Here is an 18,504-nt window from a genome sequence, read left to right as displayed (position 1 = left end):
GATATTTGTTGTTGTTGTTTTAATAAATATTTATTAAAGTTTTTAAATATAAATGCACAAATAATAAACAATCTTACTTCTATCACAGACATAATTTCATCACTTCTTTGGACTCCCTCACGTCTCCCGCTCCCATTTACATCGTTAAAAGTTTTTTCCAAACAAATTATCAACTTGTTTACAATCTCATGTCCACTCATTCAAATATAATCTAGCACTTCTTCCAAAAAATTTTATATTTTCTTTAGTCTCACTTATCATCAAATTTAAATCTAATTTAGTGGTGGCCATTTTTTTATAATCTAGCATCCTTCTTAAGATTCAACCAAATTACAATGTTTTTGTAGATACATCTTGAATTTCTCCCAGTCTTCCTCCATCTTCTCTTCTCCCAGATCACGGATTCTGCCGGTCATCTCGGCCAGTTGCATATAGTCCATCAGCTGCATCTGCCACACTTCCAGTGTGGGTAGATCTTGAGTTTTCCAGTTTTTTGCGATGAGAATCCTTGCTGCCGTTGTTGCATACATAAAAAATGTTCGGTCCTTCTTTAGCACCTTCTGGCCGACAATACCCAGAAGGAAGGCCTCTGGTTTCTTAGTGAAGGTATACTTAAATACCTTTTTCAGCTCATTATATATCATTTCCCAGAAGACCTTCACCCTAGGGCATGTCCACCAGAGGTGAAAGAATGTTCCTTCATTTTCTTTACATTTCCAACATTTATTATCAGACGAATGGTATATTTTGGCAAGTTTAACTGGGGTCATGTACCATCTATATATCATTTTCATTACATTTTCCTTCAGAGCATTACATGCGGTGAAGTTCAGCCCAGTGGTCCACAACCTTTCCCAGTCCTCAAACATAATGTTATGCCCAATGTCCTGTGCCCATTTTATCATAGCCGATTTAACCATTTCGTCTTGTGTATTCCATTTTAACAGCAAGTTATACATTCTAGATAGTACCTTGGTCTTTGGTTCTAACAATTCTGTTTCTAACTTCGATTTCTCCACCTGGAACCCTAACTTTTTGTCATTTTTAAAAACTTCTTTAATCTGAGCATAATGTAACCAGTCTCGCACCTTATCCTTCATTTTCTCCAAACTCTGCAATTTCCAATTGTCTCCATCTTTTTCTAATATTTCCCAATATTTTGGCCATTTGGCCTCCATATTGGGTCTTTTTCGGGCCTTAGCCTCCAGAGGTGAAAGCCACCTTGGAGTTTTATTTTCCAATAAGTCTTTATATTTTGTCCAGACATTAAACACTAGCTTTTAAGATATTTGAAGACGGCTCCCGTATCTCCTCTCAGTCTCCTCTTCTCCAGGCTAAACATACCCAACTCCTTCAACCGTTCCTCATCAGGCATTGTTTCCAGACTCTGGATCATCTTGGCCGCCCTCCTCCGCACACCTTCCAGCTTGTCAATAAGTATCATTCTTAAATTGCGGCATCCAGAACTGGGCACAGTATCCCAGGTGTGGTCTGACCGAGGAAGAACAGAGCGGGACTCATTTATAAGGGACTGATTTGGTTAAATTGAGTCAAGCTTGCAAAAATTTACTATTTGCCCGACAATAAATGTTGGAAATGTAATGAGACTGAAGGTACATTCTTTCACCTTTGGTGGACATGCCCAAGGATTAAGACATTCTGGGAGATGATTTATAATGAAATGAATAAGGTATTTAAATATACCTTCCCTAAGAAACCAGAGGCCTTTCTCTTGGGCATTGTTGGCCAATTGGTGCCAAAGAAGGATAGAACATTTTTTATGTATGCAACAACAGCAGCAAGAATACTCATTGCGAAGTATTGGAAGACACAAGATTTACCCACCCGGGAAGAATGGCAGATGAAGTTGATGGACTATATGGAACTGGCGGAAATGACTGGCAGAATCCGAGACCAGGGAGAAGAGTTGGTGGAAGAAGACTGGAAAAAGTTTAAAGACTATTTACAGAAATACTGTAAAATTAATGAATGTTAGAAAAATGTTAGAATGAAATTATATGGCTTCAGTAGAAATGTTATAAGGAACCAAATATAAACAGATTAATAGAGTATTAAAGGAAAAAATAAGGTTAGAATGTGTTAAGATAATTATAGGATAGAAAACAGAGGAAGATGGAAAGGAATTGCTGAAACAATTAACAGAAGTGGAATACAAAAAGGGAGGTGTGAGGAGGTCGTGGAAATAAGTGAATGAAAGACAAGATATTGAAATTGTTTGATGTGTTTTAAACTGCTAATTTAATGTGTTTGTGTTATGTAGTGTTTTTGTATTGTATTGTATTGTTTGTTGTAGTGTTTTTGTATTGTATTGTATTGTATTTGTTTGTTTGTTTGTTTTTAATCTATGTCTGTAGTGTTTAAATTGTTGGGAAACTAATAAATATTATTTTCCAAAAAAAGAGAGAAACGGTTTAAAATGCGGTTATTATTTGTTAAGAAAAACTCTCAATGTGAAGCTTCTCCTTACGGTTTCTTGGCAGCAGATCAGGCTGTCGGATCAAGGCCATCGGAGCGGTTGGCAGCCCCCCACCCCCACCCCCCCAGGATCGGGGCCCCTGTGCCTTTCGCTGTCCTTTTGCCACGTTCCGCTTTGCGCGTGGAGAGCCAGGCCCGCCAGAGACGTGACCTTCGCTCCTGGACAAGTTAATTTGCCGACCGGCGAGGGGAGCGAAGCGGCCGGAGGATGTTTGCCGGCAAGATGCATTTGGCTCTGATTTCCTGTAATAACCCGCTGGCCTCTTGTGATCTCTCTCCATAAAACCCTCTCGGGGATCAAAGCTTTTCCGTCTGATTAACCAGCCGGCTCCTGCCAAGCGCAGCCGCTGCAAAGGCAGCAGGGAACCGCAGAGCCGGGAGCCCCAGAGGCCATCCAGCCCAGCCCGCGGCAAGGCAGGAATCCCAGCCCCACAACCCCAGCTCGGTGGAAAAACCTCCGCCACAGATTATCGAATGGGAGTAATGAAGTTGAAACCGTAGAGAGAAGTCAATAAATTCCTAAGGTACTCAAACCAGTATGAAGGACTATGTGTAAAGAATATCCAAGTCTTGGTTTGAACTTCCTAAATATCGCTTGTCTTTGAAAAGTAATTTAGTTTTTTGTATTTTTTAGTTTTTGTCGTTTTGTTTTGTTTTTTCTTTGTTTTTTTAAATGTTATTTTGGATCTTTCAACGGTTCTATTATGTGCTTTGTAATATTTATTAACATATTAGAATATGTAGTTGAGGATCAATTTATTCTTTTTACTCTTTCTTTGTCAGTTTTGAAAATGAAATAAAGTTTATTTTTTTAAAAAAGGCATCGTGCGGGAAGCAAAGTGTCAGGGCAAAGCCGAGAGACGGGCCCCCACATGGGGGTGGGGGTGGCCGACATGCCTTTCTTCCAGTGCTGCCCCCACCCCAAATGGCAAACCTATTTTCTTGCTTTGAGTTCATTTTTAAAAAAAAAAATGTTTGGAGGAGGGGGGCAAACATTTTTTTAAAACCATTTAAAATCCAATTAAAGAACAATTCAAGTTCTTGTCGAAGCTAAATTAAACTAACCCAAAGTTCTGCAGCCCCCCTGGAACAAATGAGATTGCTCCCCCCTGGTGGAATATGCTGAAATGGCGAAAATGACCATGAAACTAAGAGAAAGAGATGACAGCGAATTTAAGGAAGAATGGAAGGACTTTAGTGCATATATACAAATGCAATGTACACAGGTTAATACATTGGCAGGTTCTAGGACTACTAGTAATTATATTGTGAATGGAAAATAAGTAATTTTAATGGTTTTTATTCTACATTGGACATGCGGTATGTTGATAAACATTGGAACCAAGGAAGGGACTGGGGGGGATTCATTTTTTTTGTGAGATATTGAATTTGTATTGATATTGTTTTATTTCTGTTACATTTGGAAATTAAGAAAATATTTATTTTTAAAAAAGAAATTGCTCCCCCCTGCATGAGGCCGGGGGGGTGGCAAGAGGGAGTCCCTTTGCTGGTTTGCCCTCACTGAGGCCACACAGAGCCTCCTCCTCCTCCATGAATCTAACTAATCTTCTTTTAAAACTGCCCCATGTGGCAGGGAGTTCCACAGTCTAACTAAGAGGGACTTCCTTTTAACTGTCCCATTGAATGCCCCTCGCTTCTAGCATTATGAGAGAAAGAGGGGGGGCGGGACTTTTCTTTCTCTATTTCCTCCATGCCCAATATCAGTTTGCAAACTTCCCTCACGTCGAGATAAGGTATCTGAAGAAGTGTGCATGCACACGAAAGCTCATACCAAGAACTGACTTAGTTGGTCTTTAAGGTGCTACTGGAAGGAATTTGTTTTGTTTTGACTATGGCAGACCAACACGGCTACCTATCTGTGTCGAGATAAGGATCCGCTTCGGTGCATGAAATGAATCATAAACTCATTTCAAAAGAGCCTCAGCCTTGTTTGTTTTTTTAAGGAAGTCCTCATCTATTATGTTATTTATTTGGGGGATTATATAACACCCACTCCTTCAATAAAAACCCCAGGGCAGCTTACCAAAATTTCAAAACCCAATTAAAAGGAATTAAAACACCACACAGAAACACTCGCCCACAAAAGGCAACAGGAGCAGCAACACAGCACAACAAGCCCAGCGGAGATTATTTTAAGGTGGTAGAGTATGGTTACCAGACGTCCCCATTTCCCGGGGACACTCCCCAGATTTACAAACCTGTCCCCGGACAAAATCCATCCCCGGAATGTCCCCGGATTTCATTTAATGTCCCCGGATTTATATTTTAAGTGTTGTAGATTTATTAGTAGGGAATGAATGTTGTGTGATTGGTTCAACAGCACAAGACACATCATATAGGGACTTCCAGTGAGGCAAAATGGCGGGAGCCACGGCAGTGAGCAGCTCCTGAAGTCAGCCAGAGCCAACTGCGCTACCAAGCTGGCTCCGGGCTGCTGAGACTGCCACTGCCATGGGGGAACCGGGGACGCCCAGTGGGTCAACTGGGGGAACTGCGGCCCCCCGTGACCCAAATCGAGCCGGGAATGAGAGCACCTGGCCATCTGGCCAACGTCCCAGCAGCACTCCGGGGCCAGGAAAAGCCTGGAGCCGACGCAAGGAGAAGGAGGAGAGGAGAAGGAGAAGGAAGAGAGAGAAAGAGGAAGGAGAAAAAAGAGGGGAGCCCCAATTTTGCCGTGCAGCTGAGGAGGAGAAGTAGGATAGAAGCGGAGGTGCAAGGACACGTGGTGGAGCCCAGGCCTGATCCAAGCCTACTCCATGGTGGCTAGCACTACAAGAGAGCAGGATGGGGCCCAGAGGAAGGCTGCACAACAGAGGAGACCACAGAAGAGAAGATATTACTACAGTGGTACCTCAGGTTAAGTTCTTAATTCGTTCCGGAGGTCCGTTCTTAACCTGGAACTGTTCTTAACCTGAAGCACCACTTTAGCTAATGGGGCCTCCTCCTGCTGCTGCTGCTGCTGTGCCGCCGGAGCACGATTTCTGTTCTCATCCTGAAGCAAAGTTCTTAACCCGAGGTACTATTTCTGGGTTAGCGGAGTCTGTAACCTGAAGCGTATGTGTTATGTACTGAGTTGAATAGGATCCAAAATGCAGCAGTCTGATTGGTCCCAGAACAATAGGATTCAGAATGCAGCAGTCTGATTGGTCCCAGAACAATAGGATTCAGAATGCAGCAGTCTGATTGGTCCCAGAACAATAGGATTCAGAATGCAGCAGTCTGATTGGTCCTAGAACAATGCAGCAGTATGATTGGTCTGCAGGAGCCACCCAATCCAGCTCCAGATGGAAGTGAATCCACAACCTGATTGGCCTACAGGAGAATTCCGGAATTAGCCAATCACGTGCAGCCCATTGAGTAAATAATGAATATAAAGCAGATATTTTGAGGGGACTTTCATTCCTCCTCACCACTATGAGCTGAATAAAGAGCATGACATCCACTCTCGACTCTGAGTATATTTCAGTATGTAACCTGAAGCGTATGTAACCCGAGGTACCACTGTACTGTATCTTGCTTTAGTGCCCCCCTGGGATCAGGTCCAGTACAACCCCTTCCACCATTACACTCAGGCAGGACTGGTGCTCTGCAAGAAGAAATCCAGCAGGTAATAATAGTAATAATAATAATAGTAATAATAATAATAGTAATAATAATAATAATAATAATAATAATAATAATAATAATAATATATTTATACCCCGCCCACCTGGCTGGGTTTCCCCAGCCACTCTGGGCTGTTCCCAGCCAAATACTAAAAACACAATAAAACACCAAGAAAAGGAGGGTACTTTTTACCATAAGTGGTGGACATGTAAAGAGGTAAAAGCTTTCTGGGAGATGATATATAATGAGTTAAAGAAAATGTTTAAAAACACTTTTGTTTAAAAAAAAACCAGAAGCCTTTTTACTGGGTATAGTACATAAAGAGATACGGAGACAAGACAAATAACTGTCTTTGTATGCAATGACAAGAATTTTATTAGCCCCAAAATGGAAACAACAAGAAGTACGAATAATAATAATAATAATAATAATAATAATAATTTATTATTTATACCCCGCCCATCTGGCTGGGCCTCCCCAGCCACTCTGGGGGGCTTCCATAGAAACCAAAAATACAGTAAAATATCACACGTTAAAAACTTCCCTGAACAGGGCTGCCTTAAGATGTCTTCTGAATGTCAGGTAGTTGTTTATCGCTTTGACATCTGATGGGAGGGCATTCCACAGGGCGGGTGCCACCACCGAGAAGGCCCTCTGCCTGGTTCCCTGTAACTTGGCCTCTCGCAGTGAGGGAACTGCCAGAAGGCCCTCGGAGCTGGACCTCAGCAATGGGGATGGAGACGCTCCTTCAGGTATACTGGGCCTTTGAGGCCGTTTAGGGCTTTAAAGGTCAGCACCAACACTTTGAATTGTGCTCGGAAACGTACTGGGAGCCAATGTAGGCCTTTCAAGACCGGTGTTATATGGTCTCAGCGGCCGCCCCCAGTCACCAGTCTAGCTGCCGCATTCTGGATTAGTTGTAGTTTCCGAGTCACCTTCAAAGGTAGCCCCACGTAGAGTGCATTGCAGTAGTCCAAGCGGGAGATAACCAGAGCATGCACCACTCTGGCGAGACAGTCCGCAGGCAGGTAGGGTCTCAGCCTACGTACCAGATGGAGCTGGTAGACAGCTGCCCTGGACACAGATTTGACCTGTGCCTCCATGGACAGCTGTGAGTCCAAAATGACTCCCAGGCTGCGCACCTGGTCCTTCAGGGGCACAGTTACCCCATTCAGGACCAGGGAATCCTCCACACCTGCCCGCCTCCTGTCCCCCAAAAACAGTACTTCTGTCTTGTCAGGATTCAACCTCAATCTGTTAGCCGCCATCCATCCTCCAACCGCCTCCAGACACTCACACAGGACCTTCACTGCCTTCACTGGTTCTGATTTAAAAGAGAGGTAGAACAAAAGAAGAGGGGCAGAGGAAGATGGTGGACTTTGCAGAACTGGCAAAACTGGTGGGAAGAATCCGGAAGCAGCAAGACCAAAGACCAAAGACTGGAATAAATTTATATTTGAAGGACAACGGTAAACAATTAACATCACTAGCAGGGTTATCTGAAGAACTGTAAGAGGAAATTGCTACCTATTCAGGATGAATAATGTCATAATTTAGGCAATGATATACCAAGAACAGGAAAGGAAGGGAAATGCAAAGAGACAAAATTTAAGTTTGTAAACCATTAGGAGGGAGGGAAGTCGTAAGGCTCAGTAGAGCCAAAGAGATTTGATATGAGGAGATGCTGTGATGCAATGTGATTCTATGTAAAATGAATAAAAAGAATCATTGCTTCAACACTGGTGATCTTTGCTTCTTCCAGTACACTGATATTAGTTTGCCTGTCTTCCCAAGTGATGTGTCAAATTTTTCAGATGGAATCTTTGGAGGAGTTGGAGATGGCGGCTCTAAGTGGTCCATGTTTTACAAGCATACAGTAAGGTTGATAGTACAATAGCTTTGTAAACAAGCATTTTGGTTTCCCTGCCAATATCCCAGTCCTCAAACACTCCGCACTTTAGTTGGGAGAATGCCGCACTCGCAGAGCTCGGGCGATGCTGGATTTTGGCACAGGGTGGCAAATACGGCCTAGTTGGCATTACCCAAACCTGGTGGCATGAGAGTCAAGACTGGAATGTGGAAAGGGAGTGTTTCAATCTGCTCCAACAGGATCCTGGGAGGAGTAGCATCATAGGTAAATGATGAGGATGCTTGTGAAGAAATCCATGAAGTGGAGCATGGAAACCACATTGGGAGTATATGGGTGAAACCAGAAGACCTTACAAGACCTTATCCTGTGGGTGTCTGCTATAGACTGCCAAGCCAGATGACGCAGATTACCAAACACCAAAGGGAAGGGGGAGGAAGCTTGTTCCTCCTGCTCCAGAGGGGAAGACTTGAAACAAATTACAGTACAGTTCAAATTACAGTACAGTGGTACCTCGGTTTTCGAACAGCTTAGTTCCTGAACAACTCAGAACCTGAATGCTGCAAACCCAGAAGTAGGTGTTCTGGTTTTCAAACTTTGCCCCGGAAGCCAAACATGCTCCTGAGCTTCCGTTTTTACTGTTGCGCAGCAAATCTGAGTCCCCCACATAGTAAGAAAGTTTTTCCCCCTCTCATTTTCCCCTTGCGTGGCAAATTCAAGTCGTCCCCCCCCTTGTGATTAAAGCCTTCCATTTCTGATTGCAGTGTTCTGAGGTGATATTTGGTGCTTTAGTTTCTGCTATTTTTTGCGTTTTTGTTTGTGTGGCTTTTTCATTCTTGTGATTGTGGCTTGTTTTTGGTTTTATGATTGATTGATTGATTGATTGATTGTGTGGCTGCAGAAATGGATCAAAGCCCCCCATCCAAACAATGACTATCATCAGTGCAGGTAAGAAAGAGTTAATTTTATTTTTTATCATCTACAATACTGTCTTATTGATTTTATAGTACATGACATTAATTATTGCTTTCATTTTAGGGATCAACAGTCTCATTAGATAGTAAAAGTAATTTTAAATTGCTGTCTTAGGGGTTGTTTTTAAAAGTCTGGAACAGATTAATCGGTTTTGCATTCCTTTCTATGGGAAAGCACGCCTTGGTTATGGAACGCTTTGGTTTTGGAATGGACTTCCGGAAAGGATGAAGTTTGAGAACCAAGGTAGCATTGTAAAGGAGATTCCGATGAAACATCAGGAAGACTTTAAGAGCTGATTGAGGCTGTGGACTCGGCTTCCTTTTTAAGCAGAGGCTGGGGAAGCTTCAGTTGAGATTCCTGCATTGCAGGGGGTGGACTGGATGACCATTGGGATCCCTTCAGTTATGAAAATTATGGGGGGGGGGCACATCTTTAAAGTTGTTAAATGTTACAAATATTATGCATAAAGGTATACTTTCGACTTAACAGCTCAGGGAAGTTACCTAGCTTTATCAATCATATAAAATCAACTCCTTTGCCAGTTTCCTTCATTCCACCGCCATCTTGCTTTTTAAAAGTCCTTGTCACCCCATCCTCGGGGTTCAATATTCCTCTTTGAACCTGTTGTGCAATAAACTTTGGTCTACAGCTATTGGCTCCGGTTGGGGGCTGGACTCCTCCTTTATTCCGCAGGGACCCGCGGGCTCCGCTCAACCAGCTGGGGGACTGAGCAGCCTCGCACCTAGATTTTTCCGTAACATTTCCAATCCATTCTATGAAAAAGGATAGATATGGTAGCCATGGGAGACTTCAACTTCTCTGATATCTGTTGGGACTCAAACTCTGCCAGTAATGCAAGGTCCAACAAATTCCTTCGTTGCTTCGCAGACAATTTCATTTCCTAGAAGGTGGAAGAAGCAACAAGGGGGTCATCGATCTTGGATCTGGTCCTCACCAACAGGGAGGAAATTATCGACAAAGTAGTAGAACTGGGAAAGTGATCGTGTTCTCCTGGGTTTCAGGATACAGAGAGGAGGGGAAACTGAGCGTAGTCGGAGACACACTCGGGACTTCAAGACCAATTTCCAAAAGCTTAAAGAGCTCCTGGATGAGAGATTCCATGGTGAGAAATACTCAAAGAGAAGTGAGTCCAGGATGGATGGAGTTTCTCCAAGGAGAAATATTGAATTATAGAATACAATCATAGAATCATAGAATCCTAGAGTTGGAAGAGACCACAAGGGCCATCGAGTCCAACCCCCTGCCAAGCAGGAAACAATTGCTCCGTGTCCGCTTCTCTGGAGCAGCAGAAAACAACCTTTCTCCCTCCTCTATGTGACATCCTTTTATATATTTGAACATGGCTATCATATCACCCCTTAACCTCCTCTTCTCCAGGCTAAACATGCCCAGCTCCCTTAGCCGTTCCTCATAAGGCATCGTTTCCAGGCCTTTGACCATTTTGGTTGCCCTCCTCTGGACACGTTCCAGTTTGTCAGTGTCCTTCTTGAACTGTGGTGCCCAGAACTGGACACAGTACTCCAGGTGAGGTCTGACCAGAACAGAATACAGTGGCACTATTACTTCCCTTGATCTAGATGCTATATTCCTATTGATGCAGCCCAGAATTGCATTGGCTTTTTTAGCTGCCGCGTCACACTGTTGGCTCATGTCAAGTTTGTGGTCAACCAAGACTCCTAGATCCTTTTCACATGTACTGCTCTCAAGCCAGGTGTCACCCATCTTGTATTTGTGCCTCTCATTTTTTTTGCCCAAGTGCAATACTTTACATTTCTCCCTGTTAAAATTCATCTTGTTTGTTTTGGCCCAGTTCTCTAATCTGTCAAGGTCGTTTTGAAGTGTGATCCTGTCCTCTGGGGTGTTAGCCACGCCTCCCAGTTTGGTGTCATCTGCAAATTTGATCAGGATGCCTTTGAGTCCATCATCCAAGTCATTGATAAAGATGTTGAATAAGACCGGGCCCAAGACAGAACCCTGTGGCACCCCACTAGTCACTCTTCTCCAGGATGAAGAGGAACCATTGATGAGCACCCTTTGGGTTCGGTCAGTCAGCCAGTTACAAATCCACTGAGTGGTAGCATAGTCAAGACCGCATTTTACCAGCTTCTTTACAAGAATATCATGGGGCACCTTGTCAAATGCCTTGCTGAAATCAAGGTAGGCTACATCCACTGCGTTCCCTTCATCTACCAGGCTTGTAATTCTGTCAAAAAACGAGATCAGGTTAGCCTGACTTGACTTATTTATTGAATGTAGGAGTGCAAATATCCAGAGTGTGGGGTCAGGTGGGATTACTATGAGGAATTATAAAGTATGCATCAAGCCATTGTGTCCACGATGAAAGCATTGTGTTGACTGAGTTTGATACATTGACAATAATTTCTGATCAAATCCCACAAGCCTCTGCATCTCTGGCCATTTCCTCAACTGCCCATTTCTCTTGCTTGACAAGTCACGTACCCACTTAGACAGGCAGGCGTCCTGGGGCATCAAAGACAGTGGGCAGTTTCTTTGATGTAGCTTTTTTGAGATGTTAATCTTAGGATGTTAATCTTAGGGCCAGGAAACAGGATGCACATAAAGGTGATAATGATCGCTGTTATCCTGGCCACCCTTCTTATCATGTGTATTGATTGTTTACCAAAAGTATGCATGCTTAAGTAGTGTTTGTAGTTTAACTTTGTCCCCACAGTGGGTTTGTTGAAATGCTCAGAAGAAATTTGATTGGTTCTTACAAACACTCTGTAAAAAGCTCTTTTGTGAATAAAACGACCTGGGCTGGACGCGGAGATTATTATACGCACCCTTCCCAGAGTCTTGTTGCTTCAAGGCTCTGTGTGTATTCTTATTAATCAGAGTTCAATCCTTCCTTTACTTTGAGAACGCCTCAAGAAGGCCCAAATGCAGACAAGACCAATAAGAAAGAAATGTAGGAAGCATCTAAGGAAACTGGTGTGGCTGAAAAAGGAGATTACGGATGAGCTGAGAGTTAAGAAGGGCGTGTATAAGAAATGGAAGAAAGGGGAAATCAGAGAGGAGGAGGATACAGGGGGGAAGTCATGCTGGCTCAAGCTCAGAATGAGCTCAGGCTTGCAAGGGAAGTTGCAAATAATAATAGAGGTTTCTTCGGCTCTGTCCAAAGCAAGAGCAAGAACAAGCCGGAGGAAAGCAGGCTGCTCTCTTGGAAGCAGAAGAAGAAGAAGAAGAAGAAGAAGAAGAAGAAGAGGAGGAAGAATTTATTATTTATACCCCGCCCAACTGGCTGGGTTTCCCCAGCCACTCTGGGCAGCTTCCAACAGAATATTAAAATACAATAGTCTGTTTAAAATGTTGCTCTCCCTTCCTGCCGGCTGGTTTGCCAGAGGCACCTGGCTGGCCTCCGAAAGGGGGCTGCTGGGCAATATCTTCTTCTGTCCTCCTGACCTTACGACACAGAGCAAGATGTTGCCACACTGTACAAACAGCACGCTATGGGCCGGGAGGAGCCAGGGAGGGGCGGGCAAAGTGGCTTGTCTGTCTGGGCCTTGCAGTCAGAGGAGGGAAGAAAGGAGGCAGCCAAGAGAGGAGTTTGGGCACCCAAGACTATTCTGTTGTTCTCTCTGCAGCAGAAGAGTCAGCAAAGCTCTGCCAAGTCCGCCACCCACTGGCCAAAACCGGATACTTGGACACCCCCCCCCCCCCGGAACGAACCTGAGGCTGACGAATGGAGCTGTGGGGAGGGGGCAGCTTCTGTCGGGGGTGGCAGCCCAGCCCCCAAAGCTCCTTGCCCGTGGCCAGGGGGCAAAGCCCACGGCCAGCTGCCTGCTGCAGCTGACGCCGTTGCCAGGATGAAATCCAATTGCCAGCCTTCAGATTGACTGGAGGCTCATTTCATTACTGGCTGAAGTGGCGCAAGAAGAGCAGCTGCGGCACTTCATCAATTAGATTTATTATGGCCCTTGCTCATGCATTCAGGTGTGCCTTCAGGACTCCCTCGTTCCCGGCTGCTTCCAGCCACAGTTTGTTACGGAAGTTACGGGGGGGGGGGCACATCTTTAAAGTTGTTAAATGTGACAAATATTATGCATAAATGTATCCTTTTGACTTGACAGCTCAGGGAAGTTACCTAGCTTTATCAATCATATACAGTGGTACCTCGGGTTAAGTACTTACTTCGTTCTGGAGGTCCGTTCTTAACCTGAAACTGTTCTTAACCTGAAGCACTACTTTAGCTAATGGGGCCTCCTGCTGCCGCTGCGCCGCCGGAGCACAATTTCTGTTCTCATCCTGAAGCAAAGTTCTTAACCTGAAGCACTATTTCTGGGTTAGCGGAGTCTGTAACCTGAAGCGTATGTAACCTGAAGCGTATGTAACCTGAGGTACCACTGTAAAATCAACTCCTTTGCCAGTTTCCTTCATTCCACCGCCATTTTGCTTCATTGGCCAAGGACTTGGACGCCACTTGGTCCCGCCATAATCCCTCAAGTGGGAGGTCACATGCTCACAGGAAGGTACTCATAGGTGTCAATCGCTGGGCAAAGGCACCCCTCTGGCCTTGCCCAGGTGGCAGACTAAGCAAACCAAAGTTCCATTGTCCTTTTGTAGTAGGTGCTTAGAATGTACTTCCCAATGCATATCCTGTATTCCGCCTGTTGCCCCAACACGTTCCTCCTGTTAATCATGTATGACCCTCCCCTTTTCTGATGTAGCAATGATGTAGTGATGATGATTAATGAACTGTATGCTGGGATAAGATAGAAACTTTTAAAAGTCCTTGTCACCCCATCCTCAGGGTTCAATATTCCTCTTTGAGCCTGTTGTGCAATAAACCTTGGTCTACAGCTATTTACTCCGGTTGGTGGCTGGACTCCTTCCTTTATTCCGCAGCGACCCGCAGGCTCTGCCCGACCAGCTGGGGGACTGAGCAGCCTCACACCTAGATTTTTGCGTAACAAGTTCAAAGTGCCGCTGATAAAACCCTCCACAGCTTTGTTCCAAGGGGGCGGAAAGACCGTCTCCCCTCGGATGAGCCTGCCTGGGTTTCAAGATCTTTGGGGGAAGACATCCTCACAGATAGGCCTGGTGGGAACGCAAGACAGGGCCTTCTCGGTGGTGGCTGCTCATAGACTCCTCCTTCAACACCAGAATTATCCATACCTTCCCTCTTCATGGTACAATTTAAAACAACAAGTCTATAACTTGTCCTAAACAGTTAAGCAGAATAAGTTACATTTTTAGTGGCAAATTGTCTAACCCTCCTTATCCGAGTGACGGTGTTTGCAGATGACACAAACTATCATAGAATCATAGAGTTGGAATAATAATAATAATAAATTTTATTTATATCCCGCCCTCCCCAGCCGAAGCCGGGCTCAGGGCGGCTAACAACAATAAAACAGTACAAAAGTACAGTGGTGCCTCGCAAGACGAAATTAATCCGTTCCGTGAGGCTCTTCGTATAGCGGTTTTTTCGTCTTGCGAAGCAAGCCCATTGACAGCTTAGCGGATTAGCGCTATTAGCGGTCTAGCGGCTTTTAGCGGATCAGCTGATAAGCGGCTTATCAGCGGATCAGCTGATAAGCGGCTTAGGGCTTAGGAAAAGGGGGGGGGAAACCCCACAGGAACTCGCAAGACATTTTCGTCTTGCAAAGCAAGCCCATAGGGAAATTCGTTTTGCGAAGCACCTCCAAAACGGAAAACCCTTTCGTCTAGCGGGTTTTCCATCTTGCGAGGCGTTCGTCTTGCGGGGCACCACTGTACAGCACAAACAACACTCTAAAATCATTTATTATAAAATTAATAAATTAATTTTATAATGTCCCTGCAATGCAGGAAGCTCCGCTCAAGCAGGCCTTGACAGCGCACTCGGAAGAAGCTCTGCAGAGACTCACCAAGCATTTTGCCCTTGCAAGCCTGCAGGGAGTTCAGCCTCACCACCAGCCTGACAAACACCAACATCCTGGGTCTGGGCATTGCCTGAACAGTTCACCCCTTCTTCCTCCTCCTCCTCGCTTTTTTCCAAAGTCCCTAGGGAAGCCATCCCCAGAAATCTGCAGAGAAACCCAAGGTTTAAACATAGCTGGAACTGGACGCCAGCAGGGCACCCCCCCCCCCGCTCTCCACAAGCCCCCACTGATGGAGATCAGCAAGATGATATATGAATCATATTTAATCCTCTGCAGACCCACATGTGTGGGTGAACACAGAGAGGGGAAACAGCTGGTGCCTGTTCTTAAAAACTCTGGGCTTACACACAAAGCTTTTCAATTATGTGTTTTTATTAAAGATTTTAAACAAACAAGCATTTAAATCCCATTGGTAGGCAGAGACACGAAGCACAGAAATAGGCTACTACAACTCCCATCATCCCTAGCTAACAGTGGTCAGGGATGGTGGGAACTGTAGTCCCAAAACAGCTGAAGGGCCAAGCTTGGGCTACTTGACCTTCTTTCATTTTGTTCCAGCTGCTTGAGGCAGCTGAGGCCCCTCCGACACTCATGCAGTGAAAGAGACCAAACTCAGAAGTAAGTTTAAAAACACTTTACTTACTTAACCCAAGGTCCCAGTCATGCTTTATCCTGCAGGCGAATGTGCTTTTGTGGAAAGATACAGGAAGAAGAAGAAGAAGAGTTTGGATTTGATATCCTGCCTTTCACTCCCTTTAAGGAGTCTCAAAGCGGCTAACATTCTCCTTTCCCTTCCTCCCCCACAACAAACACTCTGTGAGGTGAGTGGGGCTGAGAGACTTCAAAGAAGTGTGACTGGCCCAAGGTCACCCAGCAGCTGCAGGTGGAGGAGCGGAGACTCGAACCCGGTTCCCCAGATTACGAGACTACCGCTCTTAACCACTACACCACACTGGCTCTCACAAGAGAGCAAAGTTGCCTCTTAACCCCCTCACATACTAACAGGCATTGTTAGGTTTGACTGCAAACCTCCCCCCCCCAAAAAAAAGGTTGCAGCAGAGTCCCTGCCCTTATTTAAAGATAAACGTAAAGGTACCCCTGCCCGTACTGGCCGGTCGTGTCCGACTCTAGGGTTGTGCGCTCATCTCACTTAAGAGGCTGGGGGCCAGCGCTGTCTGCAGACACTTCCGGGTCATGTGGCCAGCGTGACGAAGCTGCTCTGGCGAGCCAGACCAGCGCAGCACACGGAAACGGCGTTTACCTTCCCGCTATAAAGCGGTCCCTATTTGCACTTAAGGGTGCTTTCGAACTGCTAGGTGGGCAGGAGCTGGGACCGAACGACGGGAGCTCACCCTGCTGCGGGGATTCGAACCGCCGACCATGCGATCGGCAAGTCCTAGGCGCTGAGGTTTTACCCACAGCCCCACCCGCGTCCCACCCTTATTTAGTGTCAAACATTAAGAAACAGACCCTGCTATGAAGGCCAAATCCACTTCCTTCTCCAGTCTACAGATCCGAGGGGCCTGGGAGACAGAGCTCCTTACGACCCCCCGGCAATGTGGTCCATGCTGAATGGTTTGAGTGGTTCTGGTTCAGAACCCTGCGGTGTCACCTAGCAGCACCAGGCCCCTCTGGCAGCAGACTGATTGATTGATTGATTGATTGATTGATTGAATTGATTGATAAAATTTCTATGTCACTTTTCATTCAAATGAATCTCAAAGCCGCTTACAACTGTTACGGCAAAAATCTGGGTGCGAGGCTGCTCTGCCACCCAGCTCGTCGGACTAAGTCCGTGGGTCCCTGTGGAGGAAAATGAGCTCAGCCGGAGACAGGAGCAAGCCGCAGAAGATCCAAGTTTATTGCGCAACAGGTTCAAGGCGAGATTGAACAGCTAGAAAGGGGTGACATAAACTTTTGAAACTTCCCTCCATGTCCCAGAATACAGTGCAAAATACATCCCAGTTACATCATGAATACATTAAGATGAGGTTGGGTTACACAGGATTAACAAATGGAGGAGGGAGGGGGGAATATGCAGAGCTGGAGATATGCGCAGATAAGCACATCCTGAGTACCGGTGATGAGAAGACAGTGGTCCATGTATGCATAGCCTGCCACCTGGCATTGCCCGGAGGAAAGGCTTGGCAGAGTGATTTGACAGGATTAGGGTCTTGACACCTTGCTTGAGGGATTATGGAGGACAGGGGAGGTGTCATGGAGTCCTAGAGAAATTGAGCAAATTGGCACGTTGATTTTCTATGAATTTTATAGATTTTAGTCCCTTTTGACATTGACAATTGGAAATAAATTGATATATTGTAGCGAAGAAGAAGGTGAAGAAGACATGCCCCCCCTTCCGTATCACAACCAATAAATAACCATAATAAAACATAACAGCACATTGTGAATACAGCATATGTCATCTAAAATAATCAACAAATTATCAATAAAACAGTTGCAGTCTCTAAAAAAACGTAACAGATCACCAACTAAAAAATAAGCTAAGCCTCACAATTACGGCAAGTCATTTGATTAACAAATCAAGGCAGCATTTAGAATCTATAAAACAATATTAAAAACATCCACAAAATAGCAAGTAAAAGATAACTTCAGCACTAAGTTCATTCCCACCATCTCTGCACCCCCAGGACTCAGAACCTCTCCCTCTGTTCAGTTCATTAAAACACACAAACACACAAACACACCTCATGCCTATTGTTAAGGCAGCTCAGCCAGATGCTGGGCTGGCCAGGGTCCGAGTCGCGGGCCATGGGGGAGATGGGGGGGGGCTCTCAGGCCTACCGCCAGTGGGAAGGTGGGTGTGGTCTGCCCAGGCACTGTGGAGGCAGAACTTGCCCCCATCGCTGTCAATCATCAGGAGGTCCATTCCCACTTGACCAGTCCCTCTGGGGCAGTGACGGCCAGCTGTCCTTGGTGTAGAGGCCGGCCAGGAGGTCCAGCAGTGGCCCCGGGGCCTGTCCAGAAGGAGCTGCTCCAGCCCAGTGCCCAATTGACCTATAAACTAACTAAGCTCTAGCTCAGGGCCCCAGTCTAAGGGAAAAAACAACTGGGTATTTCAAAAATAGAAGATAAAAAACTGGTTTGCTCCTTTCTATATATAGGGTGCCTACACTCTGCTATTTATAATTATGAGTCATTTGCATCATATATTTACACCTCTTAGTATTTCATGTTCTAGCAAGTTTCTAGAAACTAGATGATGAGTCTTGTATTTCTAAAAGGAACCTTTGTTCTTGCCAAATGCCAATGCGTTTGCGTTATTAAGTTTGTTATGAATCTAAAAACATTTTAAGTTAGAGCTTCATAATTATTTCACTATTAATATACTTCTTCATTGTATTTCACAATTAATATCCTTCTTCTTCATTGTATTTCAGCTCAACAATGACTTTGATAAAATACATATTCTGTGATGTACAAATGACTTGAGATACCTATGAGGTCCATCAATTACCATCTAGCATATATTCAACACAAAAAACAGCGTCAATTTGTTGTTGACAAAGGAGAGCTGGGCATAGAAAGGGACCCATTCCCTTCTGGAGCTGAGGGCCACATCAAACCGAAATCCAGCCCTGCTCCAAGAATGTTCTCCATGGCCTTTTACTC

The sequence above is a fragment of the Podarcis erhardii genome (genome assembly GCF_964252035.2).
Source record: "Podarcis erhardii genome assembly, chromosome: 4".
NCBI classification, from domain to species: Eukaryota; Metazoa; Chordata; class Lepidosauria; order Squamata; family Lacertidae; genus Podarcis; species Podarcis erhardii.
This window is presented reverse-complemented; position numbering follows the sequence as displayed.